This window comes from Phalacrocorax carbo, chromosome 23 (genome assembly GCF_963921805.1).
Source record: "Phalacrocorax carbo chromosome 23, bPhaCar2.1, whole genome shotgun sequence".
NCBI lineage: Eukaryota > Metazoa > Chordata > Aves > Suliformes > Phalacrocoracidae > Phalacrocorax > Phalacrocorax carbo.
Window position 1 is genome coordinate 4,921,906 of NC_087535.1, and position 17,449 is coordinate 4,939,354.

Sequence of the window (17,449 nt, forward strand, 5' to 3'; positions counted from 1 at the left end):
AGGGATGCAATGCAAGTCTGGCGGGGGAAAGATGCTCGGCAAAGCTGCCTGGACTCTTCTATCTATGATCTTGAAAACTGTCTGGAAAGAGCAGCATCAGAGCAAAGCTTTGTTCACATTGAGCGGCTTACTATTTCATGGTAAGCCAGTGTTAGACACAGGAGTCTCCAGGAATGCTTGGAGCCATGTGACAGGGAGGTCTCAATGGCCTGGGTGGCTGCTGACCCGCCGTCGTCCGTGGCAGGCTTTGCTCTTTGCTACGCCAGAGCTAGTGCAATCCTCTCTGGGATGACAGCACCCCTGGGTCCCCAAAGCCGCTCCTGCTGCCAGCATCCCACCGAGCGGCTCCCCAGACCGGGTCTGGAGCTGTGAGCCTGGGGCTGCAAACTGTGCAGAGGAGTTTGGCCCAGGTAGAGAGGGGATTATTAGAGGCAGTTTTTAGGGAAACAACTGCTTTGAGATGCTGTTTTGCAAAAACCTCTTAGGGGAAGATCAGTTGGTGTCCCTGCTGGGTGGGGAACAGAACTGTCAGTGTTTTGGTGTGGACCTGCCTGATGACACACCTCAGGATATCACCCACCTCTGTTTTGGGGTGGGTGCAGCCCTCATTGTCACAAGCAGGCAAATTAAGGGCTTTTTTTTTTGTAGATCTAAAAGTTGAAGGAAACTTTTCCTGGAATGAAGGCTGGAGCGTGCCTGGCTGACACCAAGTAAATTTCTCCATGGGGCGCAGAGCGCTCACCTGGCCAGCACTTGGTTAAGGCTGACCCTGTCCCAAAGACACATTAACAGCCCTGGGAGGGAAAGCAGGCAATTCTTGGCAAGTAAAACCATCCCTCCCAACAGGCAGCTGTGGCTCTTTGCTATCAGTTTGGGCATTAGGAGCGCTACAGGAGGCAAGTGAAGGTCGACCAGAGAAATAAGTCTCACACTTAATGCATGAGGTGTTGGAGACCTGCGCCGGTGAGGTTCTGTTCCTGCAGCCTGCCGCGCACAGGTCACTCCCAGAGGGCCCCAGGCACGTTACAGAAACCAAATCCAGCCTGTCCCTGCGCTGCTCCGAGGCGGGTGATCGACAGAAATGCTCCCTGGATCGTAGTGACCGCAGAGGTCTGGAGGGTTGCTCAGGTGAACGGCCGGGGCTGAGGGTTCTTAATTCGGTGCAGGTCCTTTAATCCACAGACCTAGCTCAGGTTTGCTGTTTTCTTCTCCTTTACTGAATCCATTGAACTTACCCTGGTGCAATTCTTTTCCTTTGCTTCCGTGCCTGCAATATGGCCACAGAGGAAGCTTGCCCTCCCAGTTTGCTGCAAACCACCCGCAGATTTTCCCAGACCGCTGGGGTTTGCAGGCGAGCCCTGGGCGAGATTTACAACAGCTGCCAGACAGCGGCACTACGACGGCGTGTTTCGTGGGTTGGGTTTTATGCCCGCTAAAAAAAAAAATAACGTTCCTTCGAAGGGAAAGGCGGGTTTGCTGTGGCAGCAGGTGGCAGCACCGCCTAACGAAGGGGTGTGCGGGGCTGGGCTGAGCACCCGGCTGGCGGGGGGCTCCCGCCTGGCTGCGCAGTCCTGGGCACCCACCACCGCCCTCAGCCTTACGGGCGGTTTGGTGGCCGTAGGTGGGGGGGGGGTGTGCATCCTGCTGCAGTTGCAGAGGTCTGGTATTGCTGGCAAGGGAGATCCGAGGCCCCTGGAGTTGGATGCTCATGAACTGGAGCATCCCTTCCCCTTTTGAATCATTGGCTCCACAGGGATGGAAGTCTGTGCTGCGCGGCGTGTCGGCAGCGGCTTAGCAGATAAGGATGAGTGTATTTAAATGCCAGTTCAGGTTTTAAATCCTCTGCACCAATACTGAATAAAACTACAGGTGCATTAATGAGGCAAGAGACCTCTGCCAGTGCTCCTGTAGCTATGGATAGGAAGGGATTCGTGTCCTGTGCTCTCAGCTAGGGAAGCACAGACTGGCTGCAACAGCACAATGATTTATGCCCTAGGGGCAAGGGAAGCTGCTGCTCCATTAAAACAAAGTGACTCGGATGTGCATCCATCACTAGCTTTTCCTGAAAGGTGCCCGTGAATCCATCTTTCCAAATCCAAATGCTTTAAGGTTAATCAATACTTTTTTTTCAAAGGGATTGGTTGGAGGAGAGGAACTTATCTAATTTCTCCTCATTGCCCATTCCCTGGTTAACCATGTTAATTTGATTGCAGTGGGTCTCTAGGGGGAAAGCCAAGGAAGGGACCTTCTATAAGCTCGAGTGAGGACAAATATCCAGAGTGGGCATGGCGAGGAGTCCAAGCCAAGGAGGGAGCATGCCCCTCACCTCCCGTGACCAGGCTCTGCCCTGCACGGAGGTCTGGCTCAATAACCAGTGCACATATATCTCTCTCTGTTGCTATGGGATGTCCATCTGCAAGCTTGCTGGGAAACGCCGAGCTCCTGGGCCTCGCATCACGCTAATTTTAACAGTTCACTGTCACAAATGTATCTTGCAAGTACAGGGTGCAATATTTATTGCACTTGCATGCTTCATCCCAAGATGCCAATGGTTTGCAACATTATTATGTTGCATATGTAGTTGCCTGTATATGCAATATATACGTATTTCTCTTGAGCATTTTGATCCTTGCTGCATCAGATTTGGTTATCCATCCCTAGACAGAGATGCAGACTAACAGACACGTCTCAGCTTCATTTCTCCCATGTACCCGTGCTTGAACAGTCTCCCAGCATCAGAGCTCCACTCACCGCTTCTTCTGGTACATCTCACAGAAGTAGAGGAAGCAAATTTTCATTCGTAGCACAAACAGAGCAGCACTAAACATCGCAAATCATTATTTGTGTGATGCAGGTAGGCAGTGTCCTCCTCCAGATGGGATTCTCTGCAAAGAGACTTCCAAAAGCGAGAAGGGGTATTTCAGTTCCTTCCCAGCAGGTTTTGCAACCACCACCACTAACAGGAGAGAAGGGATAGACGCTAGCAGGAAAAAGGAAGAGAAGTGAATTTTGCAAGGTACTGAGCAGCCCATGAAGTACAGCGGTGCCCTTGGATCCCTCTGGCGTTAACAGCAACCAGCATCTTGGCGGAGCACTCAGCGCTGTTTAAGAGGGAGCTCCTGAGCGATTTTACTTACTCCTGCCCTAAATCTACCTGTGCAACCAGATCCCTGCAGAAGTGGCAAAGCCTGAGGAACCCTAATTTTTCCAAAGGTGCTGAGCAGCTCCAGGGTAAGGGAGGGAAGCCTGCGCCTCAGTGATATTAACAGCAAAAGGTCCCCAGCTTTAGACCCCTGGTTTCCTTGTACTTTGTTAGTGGTCCCTCTTTGCTCCCGTGAGCAGTTTGGCCTCTGCTGTCACCAGCACCCTGGCAGTTGGGGATGGGTGGCCAGAGCTCAGTTCAGCACCGGGTTCTGCACTCTCAGCTATTCTTAATTGATTTACGTTCTTTTATAGCAGCTGGGTTGTTGCTGTCTGCAGCACCTGCTCTCCGAATCTGGTTTTCTGTTACTGCATCTACTACTCAACAGTAAAATTGCAGTTTCCAGCTTCTTTTCCAGATCCCCTGAAGAAGGTTCTCTCTGGTGGTCCCATAGACCCTGCAGGACACACATTTAACTTCTGACAGACAAATTCCTCACTGACTTTCATGGGATGGTAACACACGTAAATGCAAATGGATCTTTTGGGCTAAGCCAGGGACCCCAGTGCTTTTTGTGATAAACCCTGAAGGGTGTGAACATCTGCGTCAGCATGTTCAATATATGTTGTCTAGAAGACATGCTAAATCAATAAGGGTCAGCGTGTTGCTTCTAGAGAAAGTGCTTGTATTAGTTTCAGTTTCACAACCTCAGCAAAATATTTGTAATGTAATAAAACGCACGGCGAAGGAAGCGGCAAATCTTGCTGCGAGTGTTTCTAAGATGGGGAGACTTTAATTAAACTGCCATTTCTGATAATCAAGCCACTGAAGAGACGCCTGGGTGTGATGTTAACAGAAGCCTCCACCTGATTACTCGATTACTTGGTGGGGGGGGGAGAGTGCCCAGCTGCAGATAGCCACCAGCTGACGTCTTACCCAGGGCCAAGCCGTGATACCTCTGCTCCTCTTCAGCAACCCCCTGCGTGGCAAAGACCCCCCCCGAGGGCCATCCCGCTGCTTGGGGGGCAATGAAGTGAGCTGGAAGCCAGGGGTCCCCCTGCAGCTCTTCATCTGGGCGACTCCCAGCGCTCGGGAAAGACTCGTCCTTTCCTACCTGGGGAAAAAAAAAGTCTTGGGATGGGCTTTAAAGCCTGGGCCCCGCGTGGTTGGTAACCCCGGTCTGTGATTTTTAGTACAACTTTTGGGGGCTGCTGAGCCGGGGCAGGCCCCGGCCCGCTGAGGGGCTGCACCTGCTAATTAACGGCGCTGGTAATGAATCCCTCCCCCTGCCCTGTACCCCCACTTCCTCCCTGCCAGACCCTGCCTTCCTCCCTCCTCGCGGCGCCCGCCCGCCCGCCCGGGAGCGCGCAGTGCGGCGCGGCCGCGCTCGGGAGCGCGCAGTGCGGCGCACCGAGCCCCGGCTGCGGCGAGTCCCGGAGCTCCCGGACCAGGTAAAAGCGGGGAGTTTTGGGAGGGGACGGTGACATCGGGTGGCCGCCGGGGGATGCTCGGGTCGGTCCGGCCGCGGCAGCCCTAGGGCACGGCTGGGGGTGGGCGGGTTGGCCCCGCACCCTTCTCACAGGTTTGGAATATCCCCCCGGTTGTGGGGTCACACACCCCCCCCATTTTTCCCTTCCCGCGTGCTGGGGGAGCTGCTGGGTACCGGGCTTGGGCATGTGATGGGATTTTTGCTCTTACGTCATGACATCGTGTCTATGCGTGTGATAAAATCCCGGTGTGTCGGCGTGGGGGGGACGGGGTGCAGGAAGGGGAGTGCAGCCCGGGTAGAGACCTTTGTGTGACAGGGCATGTTTCGGTCCCTGAAAGCTCCTGGGGAGGAAGGCTCGCTCTGCGGGGCGGCTGCACCCTGCGCCTTCCCTCTCGTGGTTGGGGGTGGATTTGTGTTATCCCTCTGAAACATCCTGTGCTGGCAAAATTACATCCCCCGGCCTCGTTGGTGAGGCCTCTTTGAGAACACCTGGGTTGCGATGCTGCGTTCGATGGAGCCGGGCCTCGCCGGAGAGCAGTGGTTAGTGAGTGCTGTATTTTCAATCTGCATGCTCTGGCTGTGCCTGCAGAGCTGCTTGCCGCTATCGATCAGGCTTCTGGAGGTGGGGAAAGTGCTGAATCATTTGTACTCGTGGCTGTACGGGCGGTTCAGCTGTTCCCGATCTCCAGCAAATGCTCGCAAATGGGCTGCAGAGGCTGAAGAAAACTCTGCTGCGTGTGCGTGGCCGTGCCTGAGGTGGGAGTCCTGTGGGCCTGGAAGAGGTGCTGCTTGGCTTGAGCACAGCGTAATATCTTCTTCTGTGGCCTTAGTTGCTCCTTGGAGGGCAGGGCACGGGGGAGATGCACAATCGCATCTCAGTGAGGCCTTTGGGCATGGCACGGTGGGGGTGGGGGTGGGGGTATAGGGGATTGAGGGAGGGTTTCTCTAGAAAATCCTGCCCCTTCTAAAATGGGGAAAGGTATGTGGGGTTTGCTGCTTGGGTAGGGTTTTCTTTTCCCTTTTGAATACTGCCTTTGAGATTCTTTTTCAAGGTCAGGTCCTTGGAATAGCTTGTGGGCTACAGAGCACTTCTGAAAGTCAAACGGGGGTGTTTCTGCTTTTGAGAGAGGGGCAGCGTAAAGGGGCAGGGGGATGCATATACTGCAGAAAAATTGGGATACTGAAACGCAGACCAGATCCTGTCTGTTTTAAGATGGATCCTGTGGTACTGTCAGTGTTTCCGGGGTGCTCCTATCAGATGCTGAGGACAAAAGCAAGAATCCAGTGACTTTTATTGAGATGCCGACTCCTTTATTGCCGACCGCCTTTCTGTAAAATATCTACCCTTTGGCAGGCAGCTAAATCGATCGTCAGCGTGACTGCTTTGTTTCCAGAAAACTTCTTTGCATGGCCTACCTTGAAAGATAACTGCTCAAATTCAGCATCACATTGTATTGAACGGCTTCAGGCCGGGCCTTTGCTGACTTTCCTTTTTTGTGTAGCCGTAACGCGAGTACAGCATAAATAATGCATGGCGGTCTTCTCAGCTGCTGGAGGATGGGCTCAAGTTGTTAAATTTGAAAATGGACTTTGTTTGCAGGGGTTGAGACCTGAGGACTGGCCTCATCTTGTTTGAGCTAGAGCTGTACGATAGCGCTGGCTGTCGTAATAACAAAGCTCCAGCATCACCTTCAGTGTCTCGCCGGGGGTTGCTGTGGGCCGCAGCGTTTCCTGAGTTGTGTTGCCTTGGCTGTGGCTAGGGATCTGATTTAAACCAAGTCAGTCAATCCAATCATCTCTTCTCCCAGCTAATGATTAAATGGAAAATATCCCGAGCTCTCAAATAGTATTAATTCATAATGAATTATTTGCCTAGCTGTGATCTAATTGTCTTTGTGGGTCTCGTGTATAAAATCAATGCTGCCCTGGCAGAGTGCCACCGCAAAGGCTTTCTGCAGCGCACAAGCATCAAAGATGGTCAAATATCTTTAATGATAACAGCAGGAAATGAGGTTTGACTCTTCATACCCATGTTCCTGCCAGCTGCCTGAGACCCTGTGAGGAGGCTACTCGTGTGAGACCCCTGGGTGTAGGGATTAGCGTGGTTGTAGCCCTCCTGTGGGGGAAGGCACTGAGTCTCATGGGTGGGGAAGGTGTTGAGATCAGGTGTGAACACTAATGTGTCAATATTGTGTGTTGGGGACAAGTGGGAATAGAAATGAGAAGCTGTAAATGGAGACCTGGCCAGCTGCTGGTGTTGCCTGCGGTCATGAGGAAAGGAAGAATGGACATGGGCACGAGGCAAAGGGACCTTTGGTGCTTGGTTCAGGCTGATGGGAAAGGGTAAATAGATGGCTTTTGAAGTAGTTTAACTTCCCATTGAAATGTTTTTTACTTCCGATGCTCTATTTCAGGCCTGGTATGGTGACCTAGTGTCCTTGGGAGGAGACTCGCTGGGTGAATTATTCATAGGTACCAAGTACCTTGCCAGCCTTGAATCCTACATCCGCTCCTGTCGTCTGTTTAACCCCACTTAGCAGAACTGTGGTAGCTCTGGGGTGTCTCTAACAAAATACTGTCTGGATAAATTTCAGTGTTTCTACAAATGGAGCCTACCTGGGCAGACCAAAGGCTTGTCCAGGTTACTCAGAGCTCCAGAGCACCGTGGCTCCATCTTGTTCGTGGTGTGCTGAAAGGTTTGCACTTGAAATTGTTTAAGAAATCCAAGGAAATTAAACAGCCAGGTTCCTAGGGCGCTTCTGCAGTTCTGACATTAAGCTGTGAGCTGCTGAAGTTCTTCCTTCTCTGGACAGTAGTAGTGTGTGTGCGCATGTGTTGACTCTTATGGGGTTTTAATTTGGTTGTTTGTGCAGCATCAGGCTCTCAAATCTCATGAGCACTTAGTGTTGTATGTAGATAAATCCGGACGGTGAGGCAGAGCTCCGTCATCGGTACTGTTACAGGAGTTCAGGGGGGAGTGAAATCCCCTGGTTTCTGCACAGTTGTGAAGCTCTGCTTGTTCAGGTGAAATAAGAATACAGCTGAACTGTGAGGATTTAAATCCATGACAGTTGTTGACACTGAATGTCTGAGTCATGTACAGAAAAACAGTTTTTACTTTAATTTGAATAAAAGCAAAACCTGGGAGGAGACTTCTAAAAATCCAAGAAAGAAACCTAAACTCTGGTACTTCCCCTTTGAATCTTTATTGTTCCTTGGGTTTAGTTTGCCCTTATCAAAATATTCCCTTGTATCTTAAAACCGAGCAGGCAGCTCCAACCAAGGCTTGTATTCAATTAGAGTTTTTGAAAGGCTCTAGCAAATCTTGTCAGAGAGGTCTAGCTTGTCTCCCTGCCCTGTGCGTAACTCCTTTCAAAAATAATTTTCTTTATTTAAAATGTTGTTGGATGACTTCTGCTCTCTTTTTTATTTTTCTTTTTTATCCTGCTGAAGCAGGTCATACCTTCATTCTTTTACCTTTGCTGTCCAGGATAATTGTTGCATAATTTTAGAGATCCAGCTTAGAATGAACTTGCTTGAAGTTGTTGTTATGCTAAATAATCCCCTCCCTTTTTTTTTTAAATCCAGATCTGAAAGAAATCGTGCTGTGTTATTATGGATTAAAATAGAGGAGGATTAAGACCTCAGCCCTGCTTATAGGGATCGCCATTCCTAGTTAATGAGATAGGAGGAGAAGGATTAACAACTGAACAAATAGAGATGGTTTTGCATGGCTAAACTAGGTAGAAGTTCCCAAGGATGCTATGCAGGGACAAGCCTTTGCCTTTCCTCTTTAGCTCCCCTTAGGTCAGAGTCCTTTAGATCCCATCCCATCCTCTTGCTGCCGGTGATAACTGGGTCCTACTACTCTCACCATAGGAATGCAGTTGGGAGAGAACAGCCCAAGGGCACAGGAGAGTAAAGTTCCGTCATGCCCTGGCTGCAGGGAGAGCTGGACAAAAGGCAGGGTACAGGCCTTGGCAATGGGGAATGGAAACTTTGCTTCAGAGCAGCATCTCGAAATCCTTTGCTAGCATCACTCTGCCTCTGCTATTCAATTAAGTCTAAACTGAGGGCTGCTGACTTCTGAGGCTGCCAGAGAAGCATCAGTGCTAGAAAGAGGGTGCTTTGTCCAGTTAAGGTTCAATCTACTGTGGTACTAAGCACCTTCTAGGCCTGTGCAGTTTGGGGTGGACCCACCTCCTGCCAGGTCCTGCTCCAATGGGCACTGCTGTCCTTTCTACAGGCAACAAATAATCTCACGTTCAAAGCATGATGTAGGTATAGCTGATAAATACCTAACGCAGGCTGTCCTAGATGCTGCTTTCCCACCTTTGGATGTAAATACTGATCCTTGCAGATGGCTACTTAAAGGCAGCATAACCCAGAGGCTTGGTGCAAGGTGCACCTGCAGATTCATTTGAATTTCTGGCAGTTTTTTCTACTGCTTTATGCCTTCTTGACAGTAGATTTTGCTGTCTTCCATCATGGGGTCTGATGGGTTCCTACAGACCTTCTAAGTCACAGCAAGTGCAATACAGTCTCACTGTCAGCTTGCATACTATATTCCTCCTGAAATACCCTGGCATGCATGGTCAAGGCTGGCAACTGCAGTGTGAGCTGTGAGGTGGGTAGGACTCTCCTTTGATCTGCAGAAAATATAGTTAAATCCCCTTTCTGCTATGAAACGTTTGCTTTTCCTAGTTATCCCAGTAACCTCAAGAAACTCTGAGTTAAACAAGACTGCAGTGCCTCTAAAATTGAGACCACCTAAAGCACTGACCTGTTGTGCATGTTTTTTATTTGTATTAAGAGGTCACTCCTTGAGGAGGAAAAGTGGCATCTGTGCTCTAGAGGTTACTCGGAGAGCAGTGCTCTTGAACAAGCATTCAGGTTCTCTGTCTAACTTCCGTGGTGTCCTGCATATGTTGGGATGCACAAGTAGGACATATGCTCCCCACTCTTCTGAAGATTTTTCGTCCCATGTAAGACTTGGGGACAGAGTTTAGTGGTGGACTTGGCAGTGTTAGGTTTACAGCTGGACTTGATGATCTTAAAGGTCTTTTCCAACCTAAATGATTCCATGACTCTACATTTACGCCAAAGTTGCAAACAAACCCACAGACAATGGGGTGAACCTGTGAGAGTATCCCCACCCACCCCCCACCCTCCAAATTTCAACAAGGAAAGATGTTTAAAGGATTATTTCCTTGGAGTTAGACAGGAAGAATAAAGATCGCCACCGGTCGGGGAATTTTAAGGAAATGAGTGTCCGTGAGTGGGAGAAAGACCCGACCCGAGCGTCGGCGGTCGCGGTCCCGCGGGGCGCCCGGCCGCTCTCCAGGGTGCTGAACCCCCCCCGCCGAGGGCCGCGGCCCCGGACCCCACCGGGGTCGGAGGGGGCTCTCCGCCTTCGTCCCTGCCTCGTTGGTGTCCCTGTTGTTCCTTCTGTCACAGAATCAGAATGGTGGGGGTTTGAAGGGACCTCTGGAGCTCACCCCGTCCCACCCCCTGCTGGAGCAGGCACCCCCAGAGCAGGGGCACAGGGCCGCGTCCAGGCGGGGTGTGAATGTCTCCAGGGAAGGGACCCCACAGCCTCTCTGGGCAGCCTGTGCCGCTGCTCTGGCACCCGCACAGGGAAGGGTTTTTTTCTCATGTTTAGCTGGAAATTCCCATGCTCCAACTTGTGCCCGTTGCCCCTTGGCTTGTTGTTGGGCACCACTGAAAAGAGTCCGGCCCCACCCTCTTGACACCCGCCCTTCAGATATTTCTAAGTATTGATGACATCCCCCCTCAGTCTTCTCTTGTCCAGGCTGAACAAACCCAGGGCTTTTAGCCTTTCCTGATACCATTCCTCATTTTCCCATACCTTTACCATGTCATTGGTAAGGAGAAGGGATAACAAGCATAAATTGAAACAAGAGGTTGCAGAGTGGAGGAAAAATGCCTCCTTCCCATCACAACATGGCTGTCAAGCAGTAGCATAGGTTACCCAGAGCGGCTGGGTGGTCTCCACCCTTGTTGGATGGGTGTTTTAAAGACGCATCTGGATAAAGCCTTGAACAACCTGGTCTGACCTTATAGCTGATCCTGCTTTCAGCTGACCTGCTGTGGTCCCTTCCAAACAGAATCAGTTTGTGATCCTGTTACTTTAAGGGGTTTCACCAGCAGGAAGCAAAACAATCTACTCCCTCCCCGCATCACCTCGAGAACCTTTTCTCATGTGCAAAGATCAACTACCCATCCTTGTATCACTGTGAAGCAGCTTTTATTGGATATTCACAGCAGCCTTTATTGGCCATTGAATAGCCTCGGGGCTAGGAGGGAGGGAAAGAAATTACAGTGCTCTTTCTCACCCAACAAAGTGGAAAGGTGAAGACCAGCCCGACTCTTGACTTGCTTCTGGAAGCTTTACTCATAGTCTGCTCAGTTAATGAGGAGCTGCCTGTGTTCTTGTGTGTGAGCGGTGGTAAATGTCACTCTTCCTCGAGAAATTTAGATGATTAGTACTTGGAGCCAGCCTGCATCTTGTTCCACACGTTCTTCACAGTTCCACAGTAGGGTATGGTACCACCAGCCGCCTCACATTTAATTACACAGCCCTGTTTGTTGATAGCCGGGAGAGTTACTAATATGCCTAACAGCACAGCATGGCTCTGCATACATCTGTATGCTGAGCTGTACCCTGATTGAGTTAAGGGCATAGAAAAAGCTCTCTTTCTTGCTGTCACTTAAATGGTGTCAGGATTCGTGAAATCTTGCTTTCAGCTTCCTACCAGACCCAGCAACAAAGACTGCTTGTTGCAAGCTCATTGGCTTCTGTTCGAATCCCTGTGACGTGTTCACAGATGTGTGCGGGCAAGTGGGAGGGAGGGAGGAAGGAGAGAACTGAGGCTTTGTAGCCATGCACATGTGACAGCATGCATGGGACCCCTGAAGCTCCTCTCAGGCCAGCCCTCCTTTCATGACACATCTGGCATGCCCCAGACCATGTTTTGGCACTGGCATTTTGAGCAGTCTGTCTGTAGTTGAATTGCAAGTCTTGCAGCATGTCTGGGACTTAAATCTTGGCTTATTTTTACCTCTCCCATTGCAAATTCAAAAGAGCGTAGCTAGGTAGGATTTGATGCCCTCTGTAGTGAAGCTACATATATGAGCACGCACTGAGAACAATCTCTTGAAAACCATACCAAATCGACTTACTTAAATTGATAATCCTATTTCTTTTTTCCACTATATCTTGTAAATTTGGATTCTAAGGTAAAATATCTTATGACTGAACTTTCTGTCAAAACTAAGTGCTCCTTCCCTTATGCCCAGAAAAGCTGAAGCTGAGGTTAATTCGTACATGTATGTTTATACAAAACATGTGGGCTGTGCTTATTAGAAGACAAATATGTGTACAATAAAGTGTCCTTCAGAATTCGTGTTGCACATGACAGCCTGACATCTCTTATCGACAGCTCTGGTATCCAGATGCCAAGGCCCACAGGGCTTTATTTTCCAGCAACATCAGCAGCTGGGTCCACGGCTATGTATTTTTGGTTGACCTCGTCTGAATTCTTCTGGCCACGGTGACAGCTGTGAGGCTAATCTGGCTTGAGCCCAGTATAGCAGGCTTCTCTCTAATGTTGGATTTCATGGACTGCGGTTTCCTTGTCTGCCTCACTACTCTAACCATCCTCTCCGAATAGATCAACCTTTCTAGAGAGCCTTCATTTTGGAATGGAGGTGGGACTGGATCCTGTGAGAGCCAGGAGCCGAGCTGGGGAGCCTGTGCTTTCTAAATGTTCCTGGTAGGCTTTTTACCCAGGAGATCATTGTGTTTGCCCAGCTCTAATGCTCCTTACTTCCCCCTAAGCTGCCTTGGAAGACAAATGTGAATTATGTTTATGTCTGTAAAGCAGCCCTGGTCCATGACACATGCTAATATGTTTAAAAGGCAACTTTATTACAATTAAGAGATGAGTTAGAGACTTGTATAAGAATAAATACATCTCTGATTGCAGAGCTTGGATCAAGCGGTGCAGAAACAGGTTAGTTAAATTCAGTGGGCTGACTGGGATCGTCACTTCTGGGGAGGGATGACGCTTTCCTGGAACTGCAGAAATGGGAAATTAATGCAGTGAGTCTCAGCTCTCTCACTGGCATCCAGTTGCTCCCAAGCACCTCTTATCTTGGGAATTCACTTGCTGCTCTACATACTTCCCCAAGAGCAGGTTCATAATGGCAGTTATATAATACACAATAGCACGGTCCTTTTTTGGAAATCAAGCTCACCTTAAGCCTGCGAGGTAGGGCTGGCATGGCGGGGGAAGGACAGGGGTTCTTGATTGAAGGGACCAGTCAAAGCAGGAGAGCCTGAGAATGAATTTTAAATAAGTGTGTTGCCTCTTAGACTGAGCAAACATATAATTAACAATAAGATAATAGGGTGGCTCTACAAGGCAGCTAATTGCATTTTCAAATGTCAGCTTGTCAGCTCTTACTTAGTCTTCATTCAGTCTGGGCTTTGCCAGACCGGTGTCTGGTTTTAAATGGCATTTCCCCCTCCTGGCACTGTGGAAGGATCTTCTCCTTCCTTGTCCCGAGAAATCTCTGCTAGCCCAGCTCCTGCTTTGCTTCACCTTGGATGCGGTCTCGCTTCCTAGATGGTGATACTAGTCCACTAGGTTATGTTAAAAAAATATTAAATTAGAAAAAAAATCTTTGCAGGGTTAGAAAGCACTACAGACAATAAGAGACTGTCCTGCAGTTTGCAAGGGCTTGCAGTACCTCAGCTGCCTAAGAGTCTTGCAGACACCTTCCTCTTGCCGCAAGTGATAAGACGACACGGGATGTCTGGGCAGCTGGTTGGTTAGCTGGGTCTAGGTGCGATCAGTGGAGATGGCCCCACAGGGACCGCTGCTCCCTGTGCTCTGTGACATAGGCTTCCATTTGCTGAGTCAAGGTGGGAGCTGGCAACGTGTGGACAACAGGAGATTCCTCGGATAGGAAGAAAATCATGTCACACTTGCAACTTGCAGCAACTCTGCTGCTGATAGATGGTTGAGAAGTTCTGTGCTCCATCGCTAGTCCTCTGAGTAACAGCGCGTGCTTTGAAAACTACATTAATTTAAGGTAAATTATGAAGTATTCTGAGCTGCTTTGTCAGAGCACTGACATGTACCAGGGTTGAATCAGCCAAGCAGGGACCCTTTGGAGAAAACCTCCTCCAGCAGAATGAGTGGATAAGGAGAAACTCCAAGGTTCCCTGTAAGTTTTGGGTCTGTGGGTGCAGGGTATCGTTCCAGATGTGAATTGGATGTTGGCAGCCAAAACTCAGCCTCTGTAGAGAGGGCTGATGTCTGACCGCAGGCAGGGGTTGGGAAAGGAGCCCCGGGGACATCCCAGCTCCACAGTCCCTCCAGAGAGGCAAGGAGCTGCCCTCCCGGCCCCTCAACAGCCTCTCCATGCCAGTGAGCTGGCTTCACTGGGTTTCTGGTTTCCATCAGTGGAAGCGCTGTAGGATGCCGTGCAGAGGTTGTTGCAGGAGAATGTTTAACCCGCACTGACCAGCACAGCCGTATCATGGGCAGAGATTAGCATCACCCTCCTGCTTGAAGCTGACAGCACGTACACGGTGTCGGCTCCGGCCACGCGTCGCCGCAGCACAGGCTGAGCAGCAGCGTGCCACTTCCACTCAGCGCAGCGGGGACGGTGCCCTCGCCGCTGACCAGAGAGTAACGCCCGCGCCGGCCCCCCTGCACCTGCCTTAGTCTGTGATAAGTAGGGAAATGGCACTAATGAACTTTTCAGTGTCTAATCCTTGACATGCTTAGGCAGGGGTGGTATGACTTGACTTAAGGATGGCTTTGGCATGCCTGCGGTGGCGGAGAGCAGCCGTGGAGCTAATGCTACCCACTTAAGGCTTGGAGGCTGGAAAGTGCTTTGCGTTAATGTGTGTAGTCACGCCAGGGGTGGCTTGTTGGGGACGAGCGCTGCCCTCCCTGCCCTGCAGCTGGCTGTGGGTGTGCAAGGGCCGGGCTCCAGATTCAGCCCAGCCGAGGGATGAGGTATATCAACCAGCAAGAGAACAGTGAAACTCTCAGTTCCTCTTAATCCCTCCACATCAGACCTCCTCTGTATACTGCTCCCTGCTTACTGCAGTGACACATCCTGGGCACAGCCTCGGAGCAGCATGATGCAGGAAGGAAGGGGGGCTGGGTATAAAACACCAGTCCCAGCTCCATGTTCAGACCTCCAGGAGAGACTGGAGCTGTTCTGGAAACCCTTGTAGCTGCTGGTCCTGAGCACAGAGGTCAGGGTCACTGGCTATTTGCACCCCTTCCCAACCTCCCAGCCACCCCCGGCAGTGAAGCCCTGAGAGACCCATCGTCTCCAGCTCAGTGTAGGGGAGGATGTTCATAGAATCACAGAATGGTTTGGGTTGGAAGTGACCTTTAGAGGCCATCTAGCCCAACCCCCCTGCAGTGAGCAGGGACATCTTCAACTCGATCAGGTTGCTCAGAGCCCTGTCCAGCCTGGCCTGGAATGTTTCCAGGGACGGGGCATCGACCACCTCTCTGGGCAACCTGGGCCAGGGTTTCACCACCCTCATGGTAAAAAATGTCTTCCTTAGATCCAGTCTAAATCTCCCCTCCTGTAGTTTAAAACCATTCCCCCTTGTCCTGTCACAACAGGCCTTGCTAAAGAGGTTGCCCCCATCCTTCCTATAGATTTTGCCTTCATGACTGCTGTTGATGGAGCAGCCCTGTGCAGAGTGATGGGGCTGCAGGGTGAGAGCGCTGAGCCAACCGCAGGCACCTGGTTTAACCTTCTTGTGGTCACAGTCTGGAAGATAAAACAACTGAAAAGAGAATTTTTCAGAGTCTTTGCTTTGCCTTCTCCATGTTTCAAGGCCCAGTTCCATCCTCTCTTTGTTATTGCACGACTGTTCCCTAAAACACAGCTAAAAAGTTGTTGAAAATATTCTGTAGGACAGTTCCAGCTCTGCTACCGGGAGGCTGTGACCCCGAACCAGCCATTTAGACACCCTGCCTCAGTTTCCCCATAGGTAGATAAGGAGGACTGTCCATGTTGCAGGGACTGGTATGTGTTCTCTCCACATGTCAAGAAAGCTTGAGGCCCTGGGTGAGCACGAAATATTTATTCTGTGGCCTGTTGAATGCATTAAATCACTGCCTTTGACTGGTTCGTGTCAACATATGTCAGTCAATTTGCAATAAATCCTCGTTCTCAATCAGACGGAGCTTTTGCAAAATAAAACAGTGCAGGCAAACAGCAGGGATGTGGTACGTGCCCCGCCGTGGAAGTTACATGCCAGAAAGCAAAAAAATGTTTCTCTACAATGGCAATGCAGTTTCTGCCTGATGCTGCCTATTGTCCGGTAAAAAGGGGTTTGCTGAGCTGCGTTGGTGACGCTCTTGGTATTGATTCTGAACAGATGCTGAGACGTGGGAAGGCAGATGGAGCCCTGCAGTGCAATTACCTCCCACGACAGGGTGGGCAGCGTTGGCCAGATGCCACGTGGGGTTGGTGCGAGGGTGCGGGTTCAGCCCGGGCTGCGGCGAGCCTTTCCCGCGAGCCTGCGGTGGGAGAGGCTGCAGAGGGGGACGTGCCTTTGAGATAAACACAGTCCTGGTCTCGGGCAAGTGGATCTGACACCTGACTAAAATCCTAATTGTGCTGGTGTCGAGGGACCCCGCGCCGCTTGGAGCAATGTGTGCTGCCGTCTTTCTATTTCTGAATCGCAATCTGTGACAAATCCATACTTGTCTTCAGCGTTGGACTCTAGAGGGCAAAAGAAAGGCTTCTGGAGTTGGGTTGCCATCAGTGTGTGCTCGTGGCTAATTATAGCCTTGTGCCAGCAGCAACGGCTCCCGTGGAGGGAGGGAGCAGCAGGGACCACTGCTGCCGGATGAGGCAGTGGGGACCTGAGCCCTCCCAGTACGATGGCATGGGCTTTGTCCTGCTGCTCTGACCACATCTGTGGCACCTCTGTGCACATCTGGGCTGTGGCCAGTGGCTGAAACCCCATTCTGAGCTGCCTTTTGGGTGCAAAGGACCCAGAGGGTCCTGCCCTGCAGCTGAGCATCTGGATGGGGGCCAAGGGGTGTCTGTGGGCTGTGGTCAGAGGTTTTGCAATGAGCTTCTGAGCTAGAAAAGATGGTCGAGATGAGAATACAGCTACAGCTGGGATCCTGGTAGCAGAGTAGCAATGTTTCATGAGAAAGTTAAAGATGCACTAAACTCTTAATTGGGACTTCTGGAGGGTTTTTAGAATACAGCCTCAAGGGTTAATCAGGCAGATGAAAGGCATCTTTCTCCTGGAGAGGAGCTAAGTCAGGAGAGGAGGTGATCTGCCTTTAGATGTGGGTGCAAATTCCTGGATTTCACACTAGGTTCCTACCCCTTCCTCATCCCTCATACACTCGGAGTTCCAGCTGTCTGTAAGCTCGCAAGAGGAAGAGGAGCGATCCTGCAAGTCAGCAAAACGTCCTGCTGTCTGCATGGGCAACGCTGCAGTCGCCTTTGGGACAAAGGCGGAAGAGAAATACGGCTAGTTTATTCTGGCCAGAAACTTTGCAGGATTGTCAAACTCATTCTGTGTGACTCTGCGGGAGGTTTGCAGGGCTAATCAAGCAGAAGGCAGCGCTATGTTCACTCTTGCGTGCTGCCATTTCAAGACCAGCACCATTTAAAGACTAAGAGGTGAGTCTTGTTTAATTGAACAGCTTTACGCTAAGTTAGAGTTGTTTCCTAGCTGCTGCCCTGGGCACGTTGAGTCCCTAATAAAGCACCAAATGTGAGCTGCA

At 50.6% G+C, this 17,449-nt stretch overlaps 1 protein-coding gene across 1 annotated transcript in view; it reads left to right on the forward strand.

Annotated features, from left to right (window-relative positions):
* Positions 1–5,314: 5,314 nt before the first annotated feature.
* NFASC (neurofascin) overlaps positions 5,315–17,449 on the forward strand; it is a 94,688-nt gene continuing 82,553 nt past the window's right edge. Inside the window, exon 1 of the mRNA XM_064471972.1 lies at positions 5,315–5,387. The gene's annotated coding sequence lies outside the window, so the exon portion shown is untranslated. The remainder of the gene's footprint in view (positions 5,388–17,449) is intronic.